The sequence below is a fragment of the Talpa occidentalis genome, unplaced genomic scaffold (assembly GCF_014898055.3).
Source record: "Talpa occidentalis isolate TD23 unplaced genomic scaffold, MPIMG_talOcc4v2.1 talOcc4.4, whole genome shotgun sequence".
NCBI lineage: Eukaryota > Metazoa > Chordata > Mammalia > Eulipotyphla > Talpidae > Talpa > Talpa occidentalis.
Genome location: NW_023604295.1, coordinates 125,586,476 through 125,608,794, shown reverse-complemented (window position 1 = coordinate 125,608,794; position 22,319 = coordinate 125,586,476). Strand labels below are relative to the sequence as shown.

General features: G+C 39.5%; 1 protein-coding gene across 14 annotated transcripts in view; it reads left to right on the top strand.

The window, feature by feature from the left end:
• Positions 1 to 22,319, top strand: part of MBNL1 (muscleblind like splicing regulator 1) — a 186,701-nt gene that overhangs the window by 5,683 nt on the left and 158,699 nt on the right. For 12 of the 14 annotated variants that reach the window (XM_054701009.1, XM_037526283.1, XM_037526282.1 and 9 more), the window contains exon 1: positions 17,494 to 17,706. The exons of 1 other annotated variant lie outside the window; for it this stretch is intronic. The gene's annotated coding sequence lies outside the window, so the exon portion shown is untranslated. Of the gene's footprint in view, positions 1 to 17,493; positions 17,707 to 18,072; positions 18,398 to 22,319 lie in introns of those variants that run through there. One more of the 14 variants, XM_054701005.1, reaches the window with a different exon arrangement.

Genomic DNA, 22,319 nt, shown 5'->3' with positions numbered 1-22,319 from the left:
TTCTGAGATCCTAACAACATCAACATGATAACTCATGTGCTCAATTCTATAATACATCTAAAATAATTTCTGAATATTTTACCCAAACCACAACAAACAAAACAACTGAAAATAAATTCTGGGTTTTTGTGCAATTCTCCCCCCTACATACACCTATACCCCATAAATGCTGTGTTATTAGTTAATCGGATGAATTCTTCCTTCCTTCTTCTCTCCCTCCTCCCTGCCCCCCAACTTTTCTTTCTCTCCATTTGGGGGTTATAGCACCCAATCAAAATGTAATTAGGCTCATTTGTTTCAGAGTGTTTCCAGTTTTAGGTCTTTCCCCTTTTGTATTCTCATTTCATTTTACATTCTGAATTGATTTACTTTTAATATTTTTTTCCTAAGCTATGTACTTGAAGTGCTATTTCCCCAGCTATTTCTATTAAAAAAACCGGATACACCCTATTTCAGATGTTATGATACAATTCAGAAATACTTGCTTGAGTTATTGGTTGTACCTTTATCTTTATACTTCAATTCTATTCACTATCTAGTGAGTCTAAAGTCAATTACCTTGTTGGGTATACCCAAAATGAGAATTTGGGGAAAAAGTAGATATATTTGGCATACAGTTAATGTTAACAATTTATTATTCCAGAAGTTTTTTTTTATTTAAATGTGTATACATCATTACATTTACTGAGAAATAATAAAATAAGTAAAACAAGGGGGAAAAGCGACCATGAATTTTTATTGTCCATAAGCACTGGAAAAATTCTGACCCTTTTATTGAAGTGATTCTAGAATGTTCTTGTCCCCATAGTCCCCCATATTCTATCCCAGAATTCATAACTATTAATGCATCCTAATATTTGTACCAGAAAGAGAAAATGGGTCAATGTCAAAAGATTCATATTCAAATATCATCTGTTGCTTACTGACTATGGACCTTGGATAAGTTACTTTTCTTTCCAGATATTTGGTCCCATAATGTTAAAAAAAAAAAAAAAAAAAACCCTATACCTCCTTAACTTTCTGCCAAGTTCTGGAATCACACTTCAAAGTGATTATTAAGCCTCTTCCCGCAGATGTTAATACCCATCTCTAAGTCAACGTGTTCAAAATAAAACTCCTCATTTGTTACTGTTCTCTCATCTCTAATCTCCTTTGGTCAATAAATGGCACTCTGTTACTTTCAGTTATCCAGTCAGAAGCATCATTGATTTCTTTCTTTTTCTCATATATATTCTTCTTATCAGAAAACCTGTCAGTTCTACTTTCAAAATAAATCCCAACGCTGCAACCTCACCATCCACTATTGGGCAAACTGTCATCTCTATCTTCAGAAATCTCTTTTTCTACTCTTGTATTTCTGACAGTCTGACCTTTTAAAATATAAATCAAATCATGTGACTCCCTGCTCAAAATTCTTCAATGGCTTCCTAATTTAATTACGATAAAAAACAAACCACTCACCATGGCTTGTGTGCCTTGACCTCCATCTACACCTCCTCCCTCATATCCTGCCTCTTGTCCCTTCACTTATTAAACTGGCTCCTCTCCTTATGTCGCCTAAGCATCCTGAGCTATTCATAACTCAGGGATTTTGTGCATGATCGCTTTCTCTTTCCTGGTATGCTCGTCCCACACGTATTACTCTGATACAGTCCTTGAAAAGATCTCTGATAAAATGTCTTTCCCAAGGGATGTCTTCCATGACCAACTTCATATTTTTTATAGTTTCCATAGCCCACAAACTCTCTGTCCTTTTTATGCTATTTTAATTTTCTTGATGGCAGTCAATACTACACTAAAATTTCTCTCCCTTTTTTTTTATTCAATTATTTATTTTCTGTGCCTCCAGTAGAAAGTAAGTTCTCTGAGGGCAGAGATTTGGTCTGTTTCGTTGATGCTACATCTTCAGAATATAGAAAAATGCTCGGAACACAGTAAGTTCTCCGACAACGAGAGAAGCAATAGTTCTCAACATTTTAAAGCCTTAGATAACAATAAAAGGAGCATGATAGAAATGCTGGCTATCCCCTGAGCTTGTTTTGGAGGCATCGTCTATGGCAGTGTTCCAATCTGCCCTGCAACTGTCAGGTGGGGACGCTTGGTTAACTTTAAGTGAAAGGAACTGAAACAAAAAAAAGGGTTCCCCGGAAACAAGTAGACTAAGAAGTTCTCTTTTTTTGTTTAAAGTTGGCTCTTGTCCACTGAACTAAAAAGAGACAAGTTCACAGTGGTGGAAGCTAACCTCTTAGACTCTTGAGGGGCAATCACTCTGCATCCCCACTACAAGGCACTGCTTCTGCCCTCACTGCCATGGCAAACACGCACATAAGGTTCATTGGGTTCCTCCAGTCAGATGGGAGAGCAGTCCATCCCCTTCCAGAATCCTTTCCTGATAAGCCACCAGCCTGTGCTGGCTGCATGTCAATGCTCATAGTTTCACATATTGTTTTGTAATTATTTCCTAGTGTTATTTTGGTCTTGAAGTAGATTATAAAGCTACTCTCTGAATTTTTTTTTGTTCATCCAAAAATATCTTTTGTTCATTATAAACATGTGTGGTTCTTGAGATTATTAGAACATAAATAATAATCATTATCATGATCATGATGATGACAATGCTCACAGTATTAACAATGATGATAATAATAATAGTTTTACTACTACATTTTAGTACCACTTTTAAAATATTATGCATTAGGTGCTTTGCATGATTAACTGATTTAGTGCCCTCACCAACCTTGTGAAATAAATATAATTATTCCCATCTTAAAGATTTAAGAAAAGAAGGTTCAGAGAGAGAGAGGTCGCTTGGTAACTGTCACAAAATCATCCTGGTGTGTTTATCTCTAAGCTGTATTTTATGTTATTTACTGCCTCATCTACTTATTTATTGAGAAGCATGGTAGGCTAAGCTGTGGCTGAGATATGGTAAAGAATCTGTAGGTTACATGGTGAAGCCCCTGTCTCAGAAATCTTACAATCTAATGAGAGAAAGTATTAAAAGAAGTGGATTTGTGGCCAAGGTATAAAAAATATAAAGTGTTATGTGAGTGATCAAAATAATTGAGAATTATACCTCTGGGTACAGAGATGGCATAGACTCCCTGGAGGAAGCAACTCTCAAGTTGAACTCTCAAAATTCTCAGTAGGTGGAAAGGAAGTTGGGATAATGCATTTTCAGAAAATTGCAAAGAAATGAAAAGCATTTTGATATTATTCGAATTGAATAACTGCACCACTTAAGTTTTTTCTCTGTTCTACAATCCTACCACAGAAGGTACTTGGTGATTCTGACTTTGTGGTTCTTCTCAGGAAATGGGGTGTGTGAAAAGAGGGTTTTAATTCTTATGAGAAGTTTGTTTTCATTTTGCAATGAATTTATTCATGTATTCATATATCAAGCATCATGCATTGGGCACTATTCTAGATGTTGGGGAAACAGTGATGCATAAGACCAAGGTTCTACATTCAGGGAGCAAAACTTCAATCTAGTGGGGAGAGTAAATCAGTAAACAAGAAGATTCTTAAAACAGGAATATCAGATGATGGCAGTAGCATGAAGAAAATTCAGCCAAGTAAAGAATAAAGAGCTAGGAAGAAAGTTGCTTTACCTTGCCATCTGCCTAAGATGGCCTCTCTCCTATTTAAGCTAAGGCGTGCGCAATGAGACAGCTGAGTGCGCCATGCGCTGGGAAGATGGCTCAGGAAGAGACATGAGTGTGGTGCAAAAGCAGAAATGAGGTTGGCACCTGGGGAAGCAAGAAGGAGTCCACATCTCAGCATATAGAAGATGAAGCTAAGGAGCTGGGGTTGAGAAAGGGCCAATCACCTAGGTGTAGCCAAGACGGTGGGGGGCTGTATATTGTGAACAAATATTTGGGAAGATGTGCACGTGAGTGGATCAGGAAGAGCAGTGCAATGAATGACACATTCATTATCTGTGCTTAACACAGGCCAGGAAAAAGTGTTGTTTGAAGAGAAGCGGGAATTACTATGTGGGTCAAAAGTTCTCTCAGGAGATAAATTATTAAATTTAGGTAAATTTCAGATAAGCCACGTTTACCTTCAGAGGTTAACTACATTTTCTTACTCTTTCATTTCCACAGTAAGTGTAAGTATTGAAAAGTGAAGAGGGCTCGACTATTATTTAAATTTGTGACTTAGGAATTTCAGCAAAATCGTTGTGGAATAATTGGCCCTAATTGTGGCCATTTGAAAAATAGATACACAAATGTTTGGTAATGGGGGTCATTATGAGCCTCAGCTTCTGCATGGATGTGAGGCAGAATATATTTAAAAGACTATTTTCCAGCCTCCATTGAATACAGGTATTCCCTTGTTTATCCTTCCCAAAACCCAACACCAATGACCATAGTGCCCTTAATGACATCAACCTGGTCTTCTTATAAGTAGTTAGTAACTTAGGCTTAATTTTCTATAATAACTCTAAATTTACACTGTTTTATTTTTATTTTTAGAGTGATCCAAACAACCCAATTATTACCTTTTAAATCTAAGAGTTAGTCGAACACAACTTTGAAAGGGGAAGCTGGAGAATCAAGAGCTGTGATTCTGGGAGGGAACATAGCATAGTTTCCTGAAAAAGATATATTCCTGTTTATATTGAGTAAACAATGTCTATTGGTAAGGAACCACAATGACAAATGGCCTCCTTTTGGTTGGGATTAATAAAAACTAGTGGCCTCAGATTGGGTGTGTGCTGGATGGATGATGATGTGAGGGAAAGACACACAATAGCAATTTCCCTAAGGCAGGCAGACAGAATATTGCAGGCACCGGAAACTGACTTTTAAGTGCTCCTGACAATGCCCAAACAGAAAACCATTATGCTACTCTTATTGGGAAGTGTGGAGGGGTCCCACTGTGTTTGGTGCTCTTAAGCAATGCATTTCATCCTATCATATAAACACGAGGGTGTGATGACTCATGCTATTATTGGATTATTGCAAAGTGTTGATGGTGTGTGGTTTCCAAGTGCATGTGTATAAGAGGAAAAAATGCATAAATGTCTACAATGTGTGAATATTAGAGAACACCCTGAAACTTGAAGCCACTCCCTGACCCGATACTTATGTAGGTGGGCAGATCAACCAAGAAGCAAAGAGTATAAGAGCAGTAGTTTTTCTGCAATAAGAGTATTTGTTGATGTAAACTAAATTCAGGAGGGAAACGTAAAAAGAACACGTGGGTTTGGGTGTGACTCTATTCAGTTAACTGGGAACTGGTGATCAGCTTCCAGAATTGGATGCTACGGATGCCTTCTCCAGATCCAAACAGCCTTTCCTCCTGCCTTATTTGGCTTTGTTCCTCTGGCTGGCAATGCATCATGTTAGAAAAAAGTCTCTTTCAAAGTGTTAAAGTTCCTCTTTCAGTGGATGATATCATCATTCCTGTGTGCAAGCCTCGTTACTAAATAGTACTTAGCAACACATAATCGTTTTCTCCTCTTAGAGATCCTGAACGAGTTTGTTCCAATGAAGTTGAGAGATACATTTTTTAGGGAGGTAGGAGTAAAAGCTGAAAAAAAGGAAGTTGTGCCTGGAACAATCTCTTGGCTAATGTTGACTTCAAAGAAGCAAGTAGACAACTAAATTTTTATCCTGTGACAACAGCTCTGACTCAGTTTAAAAAAAAATAAATAAAATCATATATGACTCCAAAGGAAGTGGTTTTCAAGCTACTGTGCATTATGGTCTCTTCTTTAAAGTGGTAGATGCCTTCTGCTTGGCTAGGCCTGTCCTTCATATTTCTTTGTAAAGTGGGTCGAGAAAGTTGGACGAAAGAAAGCTGTGCATGAGTCAGTTAATAGTGATGTTTCTAAAGTGTCTCTTTATCATTCCAGGAAACATCTTGAATACCCTTTTAGTTGCATCCCACCTGTCTATTAAAAAATTTCAGTATCTGTCTTGTAAAAAAAAAAAGCAGTTATCAGTTTCTTAAAGTTGTAATTTGACTTTAATTTCATATTGGGAAGAATCCTGATGTTTAACTCAGGAGTTTATTTTTTACATATCACAGATTTTTTTCAATGTATAATTACTATCCATTTTAAATATTAACAGTAGCCACAAGTTACTAAGGCCTCACCGATGTTGGGTTCATTTCCATGAAGTCATTCATCATCAGTTCTACCAGGGGTACATTATAAATTCTCAGGAAACTGAGACTTTGAGAGGTAGTTCAGAATCTCATGCCTCATAACAGACTCAAAGGCTGCCTTTGTTTCACAGGAACCAAGCCCATAGCCAGAATAGAACCCTTTAAAATAGCACCCCTATTTTCTAACTTGATTCTTCTAAAGAGTGTGGTTCATACTCAGCCTTTGCACCAAGTTTTTTTTTTTTTTTTTTTTTTTGGGGGGGAGGGATTTCCTGTTGCCCAGAGCACCCAACAGCATGGGCAGTGGACAAGGTTGCAACAACCTGACCTTCGCCAAGGAAAACCAGCCCATGTGTCATATTTAGCATGTGTATACCTGTTGCTAGTAATTCCAAAGACGATAATATCTTTCTTTACTCACCCAGTCATTTAGTCATAAATGAAACAGATCTAATTCAGTTGACTGCTTCCATCACAGAAAGGAAAACATCCAAAGCCCTGTGGAGTATCAAACATGTGCTCTTTTTGCCCAATAATTAATTTGGATGCCTCCTATGATTTGGCTGTTGGGCCCAATGTGTTCTTTCCTGCAAGTTCAAGTCTAATCTAACAAACACATGTAGAGTTCTCACTTTTAGGGACCCTGACAAAACTATTTACAACTTTTTCCAGGAGAGACCTATCATAATGTTCTAAGTATAAACAGACTTCAAAGTCTTCACAAGAAGGTAAACTGTGTTGCTAAGTCTGTAATTTAGATGATCTTCATGAAAAGAGAGGCCCAAGGTGGCCTCTTTTATATGAATAACTTCTTTTTTTTTTTTTAATGAATTGTAAAGGCTAAATGACAAGGAGCAAAGTGCTTTTGCAGGAACGTGGGAGTTCTGGAGCTGCAGGAGCTGTGAATGCTGAGGCTGTAGAGGGAAGTTACACTGTGTATGGAAGTCAGCATGTGGCAGCAGTTACAGACTCCCTCCCATTGCTAATCTAGAATAATCCTGCTACAGATTTATCATGGCACCTTAACAGAACTAATGAAATCCCATTAAAGGTGCTTAATACATTGTTTTAAAATCAGCACAACGTACCTTTCATAGCTAAGACCAGAGAAAAAATAATTTAATGTTCAGGGACAAAAATTTAAAATAAAGATCCTTTACCTTTGACAAAATGAAAGAAAATACAGTTGGGTTTTCATATTTTAATTCAAAAGTGAACATGCTGTGCTCTCTGAAATTATGAGGGGAGCTGACTTTGTAGATGTCACGGTCCGAAAAGATCATATTCAGGAAATGAATAAAAACAAACACCTAATAACACAGGGCAGAGTAGCATTGATCAGCACAGATTTCTTTGAATCTTGCCCTTGAACTGCATGGTAAATGTGCTGCTTTTTTTTTTTTTAAGATTTATTTATTTATACAAGCACTGGGTACAGTCAGAAGTGCAGGAGGGTGAGAGAATTCACCAGAGCCAGAGGGGAGAGCAGGGCAGGCAGACTGATGAAGTACACTGCTGAGGGGAGCAGCGGGTAAGACAGGAGAGGTCTGCGCACCATGTGGGACCCTTGCCCGGCGGCCGGGGATCGAACCGGCGCTGCAGAAGCTGCAGGCAGCTTCACAACCCAGCGCTCAACCGCTGTGCCACCAGGGAGGCCCATAGATGTGTTGCATTTTAACAAAAATTAAGTCACCACTTCATGCAGCCAATGAGAGGATTCTGTCCACAGTGAAGTGGGATTCAGGCAGTGTAGACATTGTGGTGTAAATGCTGTGATGACTCTGACATGACTGTAAATCCAGATGTTTGAATTCAATAGCATAAAAGAAGAAATATAAAAAATACATAATTGTCTATCTTTTGAGTTTTGATTCATCTGTCCAGACCTCCAGTTCTTGTCCACTGCACTGTGCACACTTACATTATTCACTTAGTTGAGGATATTTAATAGCTATTTTTCCTGCTAGATTGTATATTTCCAGAGACTCGGTGTCTAGATTTGCTCATCTTCAAGCCTCAGATTTTAGGTATGGTGGAATTCTATCAGGTATTTTGTGATTATTTGCAGACTGTACAGGAAAGTCAACAACTAAAGGACTAGGAAGAACAGGCAAAAGCTACTGGTGAGCTGCTGACCTAGAGTCAGAAAAGTCTGAAAAGAGAAAAGAATGTTTAACATTGTCTAAAAATACATTAATTACTGGAGAGGTGGGATGGGGTCAGGTCTCATACGTGCTCACTCACTGCTAAGCCTGTGGCAGAAATACGGGCATTCAGTGGAGCCAGGAGATCATCTGGACTGAAGGCATATTCACGCAGACCATAAATTAAGCCTTCTAACATTACCTGCAAATGAGATTCAAATAAGGAATATCCTATTAATTTAATCGTGTTTATGATTTAACTATGCTAATTTGCTAAATGAATTTATAAAACATACCAAAATTTGCAAAACTTTGAAAATCTACATATAGCTTCGAATATCCATATACCTCTCTCTGTCTCCCTTCCTATTTAATATATACTTTACAGTCTAATACAAATAAAACAAAATAAATCCAAAAGGAGGTGACCCAAGTCATTTTCAATTTCTCTGAGCCCCTGATGTCACTCTCAAGAGGTGCTCATGTTCACAACTCCTTAGCAAGAGACAGGGCACAGAGTTTTAAGCAATGAGCAACCTAAATATCATAGAATATGTGGAACTATCTTGTAGGGGGGAGTGACTGTCTAGTTTGTTTTTAAGCCCAAAGGCCTTTGATACTTACCTGGTATAAAGAAGTTACTTTCTAGGGCCTCCCTGGTGGTGCAAGGGGTTAAGATGCAACCTATGAAGCTATTTGCAGCCATTGCAGCATGAGTTCAATCCCCAGCCAGGGAGCTATCCACATGGCACAGCAGACCTCTCCTGACTTGCCTGCTGCTCCCCTCAGTGTGTCTCAGTAGATCTGCCTGTTCTGCTACCCACTCTGTCTCTGGTGAATCCTCTCACCCCCCACACCTCTGGCCTGTACCCCAGTTCTTGTATGCATAAATAGATAAATCTTTTTAAAAAAATTTACTTTCTATTGACTAAGAAGACCCTGCCCCACTAGGTGCATGACAAAGGAGCTCTCACATTAGCTCCCCACGGCCTGTCCTGAATTCCATATTTCTAGAAGTGTGTGGGCATTCGTTTACCCAAGCCTAACTCTTTTTGAGACACATTTTTCTGCAGAGAACATTGTTTCTATTGAGCCAAATAAACTTTACTAGCCAAAGGGAGAAAGGGAGCAGGCCAGTGGATCACCACTAATTCTGAGTAATTTCATTTTCTACCTTCTAGCTCAGCAGTAGGCAGTTGTGGCTGCACGTTGGAATCATCTGAGGAACTTTAAAAATATTTTTAAAAATATTGGTGCCACTCCCAGAAATTCTCATTTAATTATCTGGGTACACTCTATTATTGATCCAAAGTTGAGACACACTATCATGGTCTCCTCTTTTTACTAGGATGTGCTCCTAAATATTACCTCACACACACCGCTTGTGAGTGTTCGAAGAGGTAATGGGTGTCATTAGAGTCCCCCAAATTTCTGAATTCACCAGTTTCCGCTCCTCCTTTGTTTCAGGAGGGGTCAAGAAAGGGACGTCAACTTGGGTAAGTGAGGAGGCAAGATCCTTCCACAGAGCCCTCCATGTTCTGCTAATTAACGCCTCATTAGGGTTAACAAGCTATTTTTTGCTAAAGCAAACACTTCTTGAGGATTAAGCCTCATTCTCACCTGAGTGTGAGACTTTGATCAGTAATCTCCTGTCACCTATTTGAGGATTTGTTACTGAAGGTCTAGGCAAGGAGAGAATTGCAAGGTCAGCCTGGAATTCAGAGGGCAGGGTCCTCACTGAGTGTCAGCGGAGTCTGGGAACCAGAACTGACGCTTAGTTGGCTTTCCTTAATGACACCGTGAAAAAATAAGGAAATAAATACTCTCTTCATGTTGTTTGGGTAATGACTTGTTAGGAATGCTCACCTGATCAAATCACTTGTCTATTGATCTTCCCTGATTTTTCTGTGTCTTTCTGTCTGCCATGAGACACTTAACATGTGCCAGGTAGTTCTACCATTTTCTATCTGCAGGGAATCTGTGGGGAGTCTGGCATGACCCAGTCATACCCTTTTTGCCATCTGCTTGGCACTCCCACCTTGAATACTTAGGGTTTGTTAAATTAAATTGAATTGTTTCATTTGTTACACTCTTTCCCAAGTGTGTGTGTGTGTTTCCATAACTGTTCCCAGACATGTTCAAGGTGCTCTTAGACAAGCGACTTGTGAGCACCTTGAGGAAGATTTAACAATTTCTATAGCTCCAGAAGCACAGATCTCAGCACATAGTCAGTACTCAGTAAATATTTGAATGAATTAGGAGCCACAGCCCGCATTGTGATGCCTGGGTTAAGATATTAGAATTAATTCATGACTATACTGGTCATTTACCACATTGCTGGATAAGGCAAAGAGGAAAAAGAAAAAGATATGGATATGGATGTGAAAACTCCTACCGTTTATTAATGTGACAAAATTTGTTACTTCAAAGTTCCTTTAGAACATCTCTTAAGAAAAGGTCTGTAGGTAATTTCAAGCAATTCTGGAGAGGTTACCAGGAATAAGAGATGCCAACAAAAGATCCAGAGAGGAGTGAGCCACATAATGGAATGAAAAGAGAGATGAATATAGAATATTATAGAAACCAAAAAAAAGCACTTCAGAAGTGAAACGAGTAAATACATCAAGCATTTAGGAAAATCAAACCTGCTATTGACATTTTCAAATATTTGTTTGCTTTTAGGAATAGATAAGGTAATGGCCATGTTTTTTCAGATGCTTTTATCCTACATGCAACAGAGTTAATATGTAGAACTGTTCAGATTATAATACATAAATAGTTATGGTGCAGTGTACTCTTTTTAAAGATTACAACAGAATTCGAGGCTAAATCATAACACAAAACTTTATGAGGTGGCAAAAAGTGTTTCTCAATATTACATGTAATTATATTTTATAAGCACACATTGGTAATATGTCCAATTTGACCTTCTGATTACATGATTTATATTCATTTTTTAATCTGTCCTATTAAAAGACCACCACTATTGCATATTTCCCCCCTTAATGACAGTCCATAGTAAACAATGTGCACATCCCAGGTAGAATGTGTACAAAGATTACACATTAGACACATAAATTCAGGATCTGCGACACAGGTGGGACAGAGGCTTCACCCCTTATTAACAGTCAGCCTCTCATCCAGGATCAATTCTCCAGTCTCTGTGGCCTCATGAGAAAAAAGGAGATTATAATTAATCACATGGGGAATGTTTTTGTTTTATAACTGGAAAAAATAGAATACAAAATTGCAAAAATATTACAATATCAACTGTAACTATAAAATTTTGTTGAAAAGAGCCTGGAAGGAAATAAGCTGTAACCCTGCCAGGGACTATTTCTGGGAATTGGAATCACTGCTGATTTTTATAAAAATACCTTCAGTAATTTTGACTTTTCTATAGTGTGTTGACTTTAAGGAAAAAATAAATAGCACACACACAAATACATACATACATCTTCCCTTCAGAGGTGGTCATCTTATGGGTTCTGCTTAGCTCTGAGATATAGGGTTCCCATGTTTACTATGTCTTACTATCAAAGTTCTTTTAGCAAAATCACTTCGCTCAATCAGGCCTTTCGCCATGTGCTGCGCCTGCCCGATGGGCCAGGGCTTGTATTGTTGGGTTGCTCTCTTACTCAGAAAGGAGCACTGGCTGCAGTTTTTCTGAGATTAGCAGCCTCCACCCAACAATAAGAGTAGTCTAACTATCTGTAAAAAAAACAATTTTTTAAAAGATTTATTTATGCATAGAAGAGCTGGGGTACAGGCCAGAGATGCAAGAGGTGAGAGGATTCACCAGAGACAGAATGGGGAACAGAACAGGCAGACTGAGTGAAATACACTGCTGGAGGGGAGCAGAGGGTGAGACAGGAGAGGTCTGCCTCGCCATGTGGGTTTCTCCCTGGATGGCTGGGGATCGAATTCATGCTGCAGAGGCTGTGGATTGCTTCATAGGGCGTTGCTTAACCCCTTGCGCCAACAATCTTGATCCTGTGCCAGTCTCCCTCACCCCCAATACAGCCAAACACCTCAATGGTCCCCACTAACCCAAAACATCATGATGGTAGCCTTGCATTTTGCATATGATTAATTTGATTAAGATTCATTGTTTCTCTCATTTGACAGCAAGCTCCTTGAGGTTAGGAATCCCATTAGTTTCTCGTCTTTGGATTCCCAGTCCTAGAATGAGCTCAGGATTCATGGCTCAAAGCCTGTACTTCTTACTGCTGCGAATCCTCTGTCCAGAGATATTCCTCACTCATGTTCATCAGCCGTTGCCTGCTACTAACACCCTTAGTCCTTGACCCATTTAAAACACTGCCTTTCATTTCCATTTCTTCAACCTGCTTTCTTTTACTTCATAGAATTTTTCTCCATATAAAAATGCCTCATATGTTTATCTTGTTCTTTATCATTATCCTTTATTTGTTTATTGCCTGTCTCCTCCGAGCAGACTATAAACTACTTGAAGGAAGTGATTGAGTTGTATTTTTCATTTCCATAAACGAGAACAGAATTTAGCACAACAGATGTGCAGTAAACATTTGTGAAATGAAAGAGGCATTGTGGGAAAAGCATTTTCTCTGTGGCAGCAGGGAAGGATGGAAAAATGGAAAGAAGAAAAGAAGAAAAAAAAGGAGTAAAGAATTAGACTCCTAGAAATCACCTAATCTGATTTCTCTTCACATGAAACTTGGGAACTTTTATGCCCATCTTACAGTTTTCTGTTGCCCCAGTGTCTTAAAAAAAAAAACAACAACAACAAAAAACCAACAAAATACCACCAATGAAGTCTGAGACAGTCACAGACATTGACGCCAGTTCTGCTCTGTCACAATAGGTGCTAATTACCTAATCCAGCATTCTTGGGTCTAACAAGGGAATAGGGCTAAGGATCTCTTACATTCCTTTCTCCACTAAAATTCTGTGGTTCTAAACTTAATTCTGAAATGTATCTGCTTACCATTTCCCTATTGCCTGATGCCAAAATAATTACATTAAAGATATAGCTTCAACTTTTAGGTAAAACAACTTAAATTTGAGAAATGCACAAATTAATATTTTAACTCAGTTTTAATCTTTGAAAAACATTTTAAGACAAATAAATTGATTTAATATATTTTCTCATTTTGTGACTTATACATTAAGTGGCACTTATTATATCTAGAATATGTTGAATGATATAACATCTCATAGAATAAATATTATTGCGATCTAGTTACTAGATATATATTTATTTATTTTTTTAAGATTTATTTATACAAAAACTGGGGTATAGACCAGAGGCACTAGAGGGTGAGAAAATTCACCAGAGATGGAGCGGGGAACAGAACAGGCAGACTGACTGAGCAGCGGGAGCAGCGGGCGAGACAGGAGAGGTCTGCTATGCCATGTGGGTAGCTCCCTAGCCAGGGATCAAACTTGTGCTGCAGTGGCTGCAGACAGCTTCATAGGTTGCTTCTTAATCCTTTGCGCCACCAGGGAGACCGTAAATATAATTTTAAAAACTTACTTGGTGTGTGAAATATATATGGAGATACTTAAAGGTAAGTTCATATAATTCCTTCTGGTGTGTTTATTCAGATACCTGAATAAGTTTGAATCCAGGTTATATATAGAAGAGTATCCCTCCCTCTCCTGCTGTGAAACTTGATGGAGACGGCATTTACTTAAAATTGATTCTTCATACAAGAGTGTTTCCAATTCTTCCTTGCCTTCTAGCAGCTTCGCCTCTTAGCTATCTCTGTATAAACATGAATTAAAAAGCAAAAGACCTGAATTTGGGTCTAAGTTTTAACACTATCTTGAGAAGGATTATTTTTATCCTGGTAGAATAAAAAGAGCATTCCTACAGCAGTGATTGCAGACATTTTCATATTCTGTTTTTTTAAAAAAGCATACCTTTTTGGGATGTTTTTATTTAGAAGTTTTTCTTGGGGCCAGAAAAGACAAATTGTATTTGGGAGTCAGTGTGAGCTTACTGAGCTGTACATTTGGTATGTAGGACAAGAAAGATACTCACAATTCACATTCATATGTTCACACACTCACACAGTGCCTGAAACAGTCCTATTTAAGTGAACAAGATAAATGCTACCATTTCCTTTATCTGTATTGGTAAACCAAATAGTTGATATTATCTCCCAAAACCATATTCCTTAACTGTATTTTTATTGGGATTCATTGGTATAATTAAGACTTGAATGTTGTGAAATATTTTAGAAACCTGCTGTGAAAATTCTTTCCCTTATCTGAAAACATAGTTTTATTTCATCTGAAATGGTTTTCTATAATTTCCCTCTCCACCCACAAACGACCTTTTTTTTTTTTTTTTTTTTTCTTTTTGGTACTTATGGATAGACTCATCATGGACCTATGGACTATACATTTCACAGAAGTAAGAGAAGCCATAATGCTCACCTGATGCTGAGGGAATATCAATGTACTCTAAATAGGGAACTATTTACTTTTTATTACTAAAATGATTTTTTAAGAATTTCCACAATTTAAAATGTGGTTTGAATGCCACAGGTAGTTGAAAGCTGGCAACATGATTTAATATTTTTAACATATGAATTGGTATCTGTTACTAATGCTTTAAAATTATGTCATTTTTCATGGTATAATATTATGAAGGATACTAAATTAGGCTAAACCAGTGGCAATGAAGTTTTATATCACAATTTATTTTGACTCCTTTTTGAGTCTTAAATTGACCGGTTTTATGAGTTTTTGTAGTCATTCCTTTGTTTTTCTTTATTTAAAGTAAGATAACACTTTTTCTCTCTTTTGTCTATTACTAGGATGTTTATTCGACTGTTTCTAACATTCAAGGATTTTTCTTATATTTCATTCAGTGAAGCAGAAAACGTGTCTCAGTTTCAATTTCTCTTTTGTTCCCAGAACGTCCTCCCTTCCTCCTGTACTGAAATGGAAAAATAATTTCCCCTCTTACACCATACACAGGTTCAAAGTCCTGTTTTTCATCATGTTGCCCCAAAAAGCAACATGAAAAAATACCAACACTCTAACTCGGAAATTGACATGGGAGTGAGGACAATTGACAATTGGAAATAAATTTCTACCACCAAGATTAGTTCCTAGTGGTTCAGCAGACATTCTGAGCTAAGCCATGGAAGCCAGAGAGGGCACCCAACTGCTAGAAGATACAGAGATGTTCAGCTCAGAAGCCAGGCCTAGTTGTCATGTTGTCATGGGGAATGAGAGGCAAACTGAAGAAATGAAAGCAAGTAGCAAACAATTCAGTAGGTTAAGCCAGAGCCTGGGAGTCTTCCAAGGCTCCTCCCTTCCTCATTTGCTGAAGTGAGTCATTTTCCAGTCTGTCCACACCCATTACCCTTCTTCCATCACAATACCCTACACCCCCATTCACTCTCTCACTGCTGCCACATGCTCTTTCTGAAATACAAGTCCAAACGCCACCAGTCCCCTTTGCTGTGTAAACTCTTCCAGTTCTTCACAATTTTCAAAATAAGTTGAGAATTCTTGGATGAATACAGATCTACTTCGATTCGCCTCTCCTGTCACTTCCTACATTCCCTTTTCTCACGTCTAACAGAAAGACTGGCAGATCCATAGGATATACCATGCTCATTTCTCCAGACATCCTGAATTCAACTCTGTTGCTAATTTCTACACACCTTTCAAAGTACTAGTAAAAATGATTCCTCCAGGAAGCCTTCCTTGACTCCTTAGGGCCATCTTGAGCTGATTTCAGGACTTGAGTATTTATCCCTTAGGCAGAATTGATTCCTGAGTAGAAGAATTATCCTTGAGGGTAAGGATGATCCTATCCATTTTTCATTGTCGTGTCTCTGCCACAGCAGGCAGTAGATGTAGTAGTTGTTGAAATAAATGCTGAATTAGAAGAAGGGAAATCTTCATAGCTTGGAGTAGCCACTAATTGACAGAAAGAATGTCCATTAATTTTCTTTAACTGTGTGGGCAACTGGGTATTTTTAAATCATTAACACTGGAGGTGGCACCATTTAATTAATTAATTGATTTGCTCTGGAAGGGAGCAGTGCACAATATTATATCAGAGTTTTGCTGCTGTAACCAAGAGTCAAGAACTCAAGTCTGTTATTAATGCCTTCGGAAGTATTTCTGTACTTTTGCATCCTTCATGATGTTTTTCCTTCACGTGGCGCCTTCTTCTTTCGTACAATTTGACAAACTAGTAGAACATGGCAGCAAATCCAGCATTTTATCTCAAAATATGTTCAATGCACAGAACAAATGTTTTATATTACAATCATTGAACAAGTTATTCCTTAAATTCAAAGGAAATTTGCCCCCTATGTCTAAAATTTTATTACATCATGTTAGTCCAGGAGTCTTTCCATTCATAGTGAAGCTAAGTTACATCTTAGGACACCCAGTTAATTATGATTTGGAAATGTGGTTTCTTTTTGCTCCAGCAATAATATGACTTATTTGCCTTGGACTATTCCAGTATTTCAGAAAATCACATTTTACTTTTAAAGAGAGGACTCGGCTTTCTATATAAATCATACAACGCAGAATTGGGCTTTTACATGGCAAATACTGTCCACAGCCTAGCTGGGAAGCCGGTTTATAAGTGTTTGTGCTTGCGTGACCATGAGTTTCACTAAGGAATTCCAAAACCATAGACACCCTGTTCCCGGAGAAACACACACAAGGGCAGGCTTGCAGATGTTTTTCCCGCCTGTGAGCGCACTAGATTCAAAATCTATGTGGTGCATTTTCAGGCCCCATCAGACAGATCCTCCTGTTCCTCCTGCTCTGTCACCTTCAAGCTAACCTTGCAGGGCTTCCTCACAGAGTCCCATGCAGGGGCCTTTTTTTAAAAAACGAGCCGCTATGCCTGCCCAGCTAGTTGTTGCACCAGCAGAAAGTAGTGGGAGTGCGTCCCGTCTGCACTGTAGCTCCGAGGTGACCATGCTGCACGTCTGAGATGGAAGATACCACCCGGAGCCTGCAGGGATGCACCTCTCCCGCGCCGGCTGGGCTGGCCCTTTGCAATGGGCACCGTCCGGCCCGCGCCGACGGGCAGCCCTGGCGGGCTTGGCGGCGCTTGGGGTGGGGCGGGGGGCGGCGGGACGGCGGCCCCGCGCGCGGGAGGACGGCGGGGAGCTGAGCGCCCCTGGGCCTCGCGGGCTCCGGGCGCTGCGTCCGCCCCGGGCTTCCTGGTGGGGCCGGGCGCGCGGGGGAGGGGCCGCGGCGCAGCGGAAACCCGAGCTGGACGATAAGAGGCTGCAGCGCGACATGCAACAGTCTTTCCACTGCAGCTGAATGAGTAGTGGCGCTCACAATGCTCCCGTGACTGGGAACTGACAAGTTCAATTTTAAATCGCGGGCCCCCCGGAATCAGGACTCCCACAATGCCTTGGGCACCCGGTCGGCAGTCGGGCTGCCTCTGAAAAAAATGTGAGAGGTAAGTTTCCATTTTCAGTTTCCTGCGCGGCTCTGCTGCTCTGCATTGTCTCTGCTCTTTGGGGCTGCCCATGGCTGACGGAGGAAGTGAGCGCAGCTCGCCCCGGTGCAGGGCTGCTGAGCTCACCGGCTGGAGCTGGAGGGACCCCGGGAGGGGGCGGCTGCAGCCCGGCTCCAAGAAGCCCTTCCCCGGGCGCTGCGGAGCTGTCAGCACCGCCAGCGGACAATTTGGCAACCCTTTCTAAGAGAGAGAGAGAAAGAAAGAATCAGGAGGGGTGGGGGCGGGGAGAGAGTGGGGGGGTTCAAAGAAACAGGTGCGTGGAAGTGTACTTGCAACTTAATGACCTTTTGGGGGGTGGGGAAGGTGCGAATCCCTCGGATGGCAGCCACAGCCTCACCCAAGAGAGCCCACATCCCCGTCTCCAGGGCTGCCATCCAGCCCAGTTTTCATCTGGGCCAAATATGTGCACGCAAAGGTTAATTCTCTGTCTGCTACCCATAAATTACGCATGACATGTTTAGCTGGGCTGCCTTATATGGAGAGTGCTGTATTTCAGTCCAGTTTGCCTTTTGCCAAGTTTACAGGGCGGAAGACGCCCTGCATGAGAGGATTCCTTTTCTTTCTTTCTTCTTCTTTAACCCCCCACCCCAACCATCGTTTTGTAGTGCGTCACTCAAAAACTGTAGGAAAAGTAAGTATAGAGGCTCTCTGGGTGGAGCCGCCGTTGGGTGATTGAATTGCTTTCATGAAAGGTTGAAAAGAGTGAAAAGTAGTTCATACTTGGCTTCTGGTTTTTTAGACAAAAGCAGGGCAAATATGTAGGCCCCCCCCCCTTTTTTTTTTTAAAACGGAGCCGGAATCTGTTATTGGTAGTAATGTGTCATGTGAGAATACTTTGATTCCAGAGCCTGTAACACGAGCAGGTATATGGTGGAGCTTATGCTGGCCCCTGCCCGGCGCTTTACAACTCGAGGGGTGTTGCTGGAAGAGGAATCTTATTATAAGTCTCTCCCGGGCTGGGAGAATATTGGGCTGCTGGGGCTCGGGGGTGAATTTCCGTAGCGTGTGCTTCTTCTCTAGGGTCGAGTGAGGAACTGCCTGAGAGATTCTCGCCTCTGTCCTTACTTACATTGTGTGGCCATCAGCACTGACAGAAGCCTTTGCAAAAGGATGGGCCGCTCTATCATACGCTGAGGAATTTCTTAAACAAATTCATGCACTGAGAAAGAAGTCATAATTAATGCCTTTGGATTTCCAGGCCCTCTGCAGCGTGCTTTGAAATACTACACCAGTGGACACAGCGTTCCTCCCTCCTGGGTTTGAACACTGTGTCTGTTTATACACAGAGGGTATTTAGTGCATAACTCTGCTATAGCCGCTTGAGTGATCCAGTCCGATTATCTGTGTGAGTTCCTGAGAGTGTTGGTGTTTCTTTGCGTCTTGCTGTTGAGATAAAATATTATCGCCGACATAAGTTAAAATGAAAGTTCAACGACCGTAAAATTCTTCCTAAGGATATTTAGTTCACTCTGTAGAACGGGATAGACACGGAGTTATAGGCGGGGAGACACTGAATAAAGTTGTCTTGTGGTCAGAGAAGGCACATTGCTGTCATTGTATCTTTGTTTTCTTAAAGTTGTGGGCAGCTACAGCTCAAAACTGTTTGTTTGGAAAAAACTACGGTGCTCCACTTGTCTGTGTTGTGTGTTTGCACGGGGATGAAATTTTCTTGGATTACTGTATTGTTAGGCCTCCTTTTAAAATGTAGACATGGATGTTTTTAAGTTCCATTTGTTTAATGGGGTTGGGGGGGCAAGCTGTGTATTGCCTCACTGTGGACTAAAGAGTTGCCTTTTGTGTTTTAGGGAACTGGTTGGGTCAGCACCAGAAACCTGTTCATCCATCCCTGTATAATTACAGTGTCACTTAAGACATAATAATCAGGTTTTACTATTACTAAGAAACTCAGAAAACCTCACATGTGCCTAGCTGAATGTTTTTCTGTCATGTAACTAAAGAGCAAATTTGTGTGCAGATATATAGCTAGTGTGATATTCTGTGCAGTCATGCCAACAGAAAATCCAAAATGTTTTATGGTTTGAGATATTATTGCTTGTGTTTACATTTCCACATTTGAGGCAAACTTAGACTCCAAGTTGAATTCATTAAATTTTGATTCCAACATTCTGTTCTTCCTCTGGGCACAGAATTCCTATGAAATGAAACACTGGGTTCTGTTCCAGAACAAGAACAGAATATCCCAAGGTTTCTTTTGGTGGGGGAAGGAGGGGGGAGGGTAAGAGTAATAGTGAATCTCTCATTGAGGGGTGTGGTATTTTATTTTATAAAATTTTCTATATTATAAGCCAAAAAAAATTGCCCTTGCTTTTATCATTGTTGCCATACATTAGGCCTCTATTCGATATATATCTATTTATGGAAACAGAGAGAATAGCCTTGCAGCACTTTCTGGCTCTCTGCTTGGTGAAAGGAAGATGCGCAGATTAGAGAACATTACAGATCTTGCTTAGAAGATGCTGAAAAGAATATGATGGGGGTTTCTTATAGTCTAAGTGAAAGGCATTAGGGTGTACAGGAAATATGAAGGTCATAGACATGGAGGATGTGAAATAATATTCAGTTAAGTATTTGAGTCAATGTAAAAAAAAATCCAAAGAGCAATGCGGATCATAGAAGATATTCCATAGGATGATTTTGAAGTGTGTGGCCTCTAACGCCAAAAGTTCATATTTTTGGAAATCTAGAATGTGCTTTTCAGAATAGTAGCCACTCGCCGCATGTGGCCATTGAACACTTGAAGTGTGGCTCTTCTAGATTAAGATTTGCTTTTGAGAGTAAAATAATACTGATTTAGAAATCCTTGTAAGAAGAAAAGAGTGTAAAACATATGATAATATTTTTTATATTTTAAATTAATTTTATATATTTCTTACATTTTATATTTGTACTTCATATCTTATAATTAGCTGTTTAAATTTTGCAATGACGTATTTTGGCTATATTGCTATCAGTAGAATGTATTATTAGATTGATTTCACCTGGTTCTTGTTTTTTTACATCTCTAATGTGGCTACTAGAAAACGTAAAATAACAGATGTGGCTTGCATTAAACTTCCATGGAACAGTACTGTTGTAGAATTAAGCGGGAAAGTGGTGTACTGGGAGAACACTGAGTTTGCTCCTCAAAACACAATAGCCTGGACTTACATTTTTATAAGCAAAAGAAGTTTATTATGCATAATAATACCTGTGTTTCTTATCCTTTGTAACCAAAATTTGAGAAAACATACCACCTAACATCTATTTTTATTTCCTCAAAACTACTATTTAGTTCAGAGATTTAATGGCAAGGTAGTAATAACAGAGAAAAGGCTTGTAATTAGGGGATGAGTCTTAACACCTCTCAAAGGCCAGAATAGAGTATGATTGCTACTTACGAATGTTTTGGAGACACTATAGTTATCATTGTCCTGAAGTTACCAAACATAAGCGAGTCACTGAAATTTATTTTAAAATAGAGTTTTCAGTAAATAGCAATTATCTTCAAATGCTTAATATGTATTTTCCTTTGCTAGGACTTTCCTTCCTTAGAAAATAAAAACACCAAAAAAATCCAAACAAACTTTAACAAGTGTTAATCAAAGTTTAATTAATTCACGAGAATGAAAGATTTTCACTTGTAGGGATAAAGGATGAAAGATTTTCACTTGTAGGGATAAAGGATGTTCGGAAAGGAAAGGAAAAATGTATTTCTGCTGGGGTGCTATAGGCTCTAAAGAATTCCTATGCACGGAGACATTGTCTTTCTAACTTGCACACATTCTTGAGAAAGCATCTGACTGGTAAACAAAGCACAATGGCATAGGTCCTGGAAACATTCCTTTCAGATATTTTCATAACTGAAGTACATTTTGCCACGCACAGTGAGTGTGAAGCTGACAAAAATGCAGTTCTTTTCTAGCCATAAAAAGTATGCTTGCTTTTATTTCCTTGAAGGATGCCAAAGACAGAAATGAGGATGGGTTCAGTGGGTTACACCCTATGTGGAACCTCAGGAGGGTTGCCCTTGGTGCCACCTTGAACCTGGGCCCACCATGTGAGGCCACGATGCCCTCAGAGTTGACCTCGTGTGGAGCGGGTGGGCCACCAGATCCCCGTCTACCTTGTGTGTTGTTTCTGATGAGTCATGTAGCGTGTTTGCTAATGGTTGGAGATTGATTGATTGCAATGCACAGGATTCAGGAAGAGCTATTAACATATGGCATTAAATGTCTCTTGACATATTTTGGAGTTTCAAATATGAGGAGGAAAATTAAGCACTCGTGTAGTGTTTTTCACATTATGAAAAATACACATTTATACAAACATTATCACTTTATTGTTGAAAAAACATCTAGGTGTAATATATGGTTGTAGTTTTGTACATACTAGTTTTTTTTTTAAGATTCTAAGACTTTCAGATAATGGTTCATATTATCAGAGAGGCATCTTACCACATGTGGCTATGACAGCCATAAAAACAATCTTTGAAAGACTTATGTAGACTATTGGACATTATGTATTTGTACTTTTCCCACCATGTTTGCGATCTT